At 38.2% G+C, this 3,199-nt stretch overlaps 1 long non-coding RNA gene across 1 annotated transcript; it reads right to left on the bottom strand.

The window, feature by feature from the left end:
- Window positions 1-348: 348 nt before the first annotated feature.
- On the bottom strand, window positions 349-1,600 carry LOC144026059 (uncharacterized). The gene is made up of 2 exons (XR_013285034.1): window positions 1,301-1,600; window positions 349-602 (listed from the first exon to the last, which is right to left on the bottom strand). It is a non-coding gene; the product is annotated as an uncharacterized LOC144026059 (long non-coding RNA).
- Between the last annotated feature and the right edge of the window lie 1,599 nt (window positions 1,601-3,199).

Raw genomic sequence — 3,199 nt, 5'->3', positions numbered from 1 at the left:
CCTGCACAAACACCATTACATTTCCAACTGCTCATATGAGTGATTACCATTCCTTTAAATCACATCTACTGACTGCTATCACCTTTGATGCCAGATTTGACACAGTGTAATTGAAAGGGCAAAAAAAAAAAAATCACATCCATTTCATTTTTTTTGAGTAATTACAGGCTGTTCCTACCAAAATGTTTGTTTTAAGTTTAACAGTTCATTTTCTGAGCTTTCTTGATTTCTTGTTGGCAGGCCAATCATTTCTTGAGAAAAATGTCTGTATAAAATCTATAAAATGCTGAATAATTGACTGGTTGTTAGTTCATATGCATGCTTTTTTTTATGAAATAAAAGTCAAACTGTTTTACACAGGAATTTATTTTCATTTTTTACATAAATTTAAATGACCCTTTGGGCCGCAAGACACTAGCACTAGAAGCAACATTGAGAGTCTGCAAATAAATGACGCGACCAAAACTCAAGGACTCCTTGTTTGGATTGATTTGCCGTAAAGCAACAAGTCTTTCCTCAGGTAAACGACAGTGGATGTCAGGTATAACGATCCCGTGGTCACCGTGATGGTCCAAGGGTAGTGTCTCTTCAGCTTGCTGGATCTGTAATATCAAATACATTTATGAAAGCTACAGTAACTCCAAGAACTTTTACTCATATAAAGTTTTTTCCTCTGGTTATGTACGCTTTTACCAGCAATAAAACTGCCCTGGCCTGCTCCTCTTACAGTAAACATGCATCTCGCTATGTCTACATTTTCTACCCCTTGTTCTGCTCGCACTCTAAAAGAAAAAATCTAGTCAGTGTAATTGCAAAAGTACACCTACAACTCAGATTCCCCTTCTGTTTCAATCTGACTCGTACAGTAAACAACCAGGACCAATAAATAATAATCACAGAATTATCACGAATTTAATCTCTACTTCAAACATCCAAGATTTAGGGGAAGCAGCTAGTGTAAATAAATTCGATTCCCAGCCCTGCCTGTATGTGAAACAAATGCAAAGGTTTCTTTATGAGTATAAAAAAAACAACAACAAAACTTCATCCTAACAGCTATCCCAAATTAGCCGTATATTTGTGTTTTGACTGCCAACAACATAGCTTCATGACTGACTCATGTATCGGACCATCAGTTACCTAGCTAGCTAACATGGCTAAGCAATGCTGAGTGAGTGATTACGTTAATTGTAATGGTTAGAACAAATCACCGGATAAACGATAGATCAAGGGTTGCTTTTAGATAAATGTCAGATAAACAAAACGGAAAACTAGAAGTGGGGGGGGGTGTCATATTTACCTCGATGCTGGCGGCGACTGGACAAAATGAACCAGGAAATAGTCAGACGAACATTGTCACACCCCCATTCCTATCTGACCAATGAAAGTTGTCGCAGCGGCTTCCAAGCTGACCAATGACAAGGCTTCTATCATCGGTTGAACGGAGGACCCCGCCCACACAACACAGAAAAAGATTCGCAACCAAAAAACAGGTTTCAATCAAAAAACAGATCCGCAACCAAAAAACAGATTCGCAACCAAAAAACAGATTCGCAACCAAAAATCAGATTCGCAAACAAAACGAAAAAAATGCTTGCAAAAGATTTTATTAAAATACAAATCCATGTTTGAAATGTTTTTTTTTTGTTTGCAAATTTTTATTTTATATGAAAACCCTTTTTTGTTTGATTAAAATTTATTTGAGGTTGCAAATCCCCTTTTTCCATCCATTGTCTTGACCGCTTATTCCTCACAAGGGTCACGGGGGCTGCTGGCGCCTATCTCAGCTGGCTCTGGGCAGTAGGCGGGGGACACCCTGGACTGGTTGCCAACCAATCGCAGGGCACACAGAGACGAACAACCATCCACACTCACACGCACACCTAGGGACAATTCGGCCATGCATGTCTTTGGAATGTGGGAGGAGACCGGAGTACCCGGAGAAGACCCACGCGGACACGGGGAGAACATGCAAACTCCACCCAGGAAGGTCCGAGCCTGGACTCGAACCGGAGACCAAATCCCCTTTTTGTTTGATTGAATTTTTTTTTTGATTGCAAATCCCCTTTTTGTTTGATTGAAATTTTTTTTTGATTGCAAATTCCTTTTTTGTTTGATTGAAAATAAAGACACAAATTTCTCTCCATAAGATTTGGACCTTTGTGTGTGTGTGTGTGTGTGTGTGTGTGTGTGTGTGTGTGTGTTATACCTTTATTTGTCAATAGATGGCAATGGTGTGCTTTTGTACAAAGTTGTGGTTGTCTGTGGAGGGAGGGTGGGGGGTGGTGGGAAGAAAATGGCTGCGGTGACCTCGGGGTGACCTTTGTGTGTGTGCGTGTGGTTGTTATATCTTTATTTGTCAATAGATGGCAATGGTGTGCTTTTGTACAAAGTTGTGGTTGTCTGTGGGGGGAGGGTGGGGAGGATATGGCTGCGGAGACCTCGGGGTGACCTTTGTGTGTGTGCGTGTGGTTGTACAAACCTGTTGTCAGAGCCTGATAGTAAGATTTTTTTTTTGTAAACCATTAAATATTGAAAAGTAACGAGACATACGCATTTTTTTTTTTTTTTTTAATTTGTAAAACGGTTACATATGAAGATATACAACACTTTCATATAAAAAACTTTTTTTTTTTTTTCAAAAACGGTTACATGTGAAGATATACAACACTTTCATATAAAAAACATTTTTTTTTTTTTTTAATTTGCAAAACGGTTACATGTGAAGATATACAACACTTTCATATAAAAAACGGTTACATATGAAGATATACAACACTAATCTCCGTAAAAAGAAAAAAACATGCAACTTTAGCTAAGAATTAATATAACTAAGGAAGTGGAATAACACATGGGGTTGTACTTTTAACTCGATAACACGTTGAAATTTATTCAAATCCTCAGACAGGTTAAAGGGAAGATTTTTTTCTATTTTGTACTTTGCACAATCAACATACAAGGTTATAATCGTTGCCAAATGCCCCACATTCACATCATCGTTGCACCAAACATTTAAAATCGATTCAATTGTTAAAGATATATTGGATTGGTTCATTTCGATCACATTTCGTACAACAGAATCCCACGGCTCATTAAACAACGCATTTGACAAAGATCTCACTTTTTGCATAACAGATGACATTTTTTCAAGAGACACATCGCTATCGGGTGCGTACAGAATCGATCTCTCTAAAATTTC

Source organism: Festucalex cinctus, chromosome 9 (genome assembly GCF_051991245.1).
Source record: "Festucalex cinctus isolate MCC-2025b chromosome 9, RoL_Fcin_1.0, whole genome shotgun sequence".
In the NCBI taxonomy this organism is placed as follows: domain Eukaryota; kingdom Metazoa; phylum Chordata; class Actinopteri; order Syngnathiformes; family Syngnathidae; genus Festucalex; species Festucalex cinctus.
The sequence above is the reverse complement of the archived record's forward strand: the minus strand, read 5'-3'. Positions and strand labels throughout refer to the sequence as shown.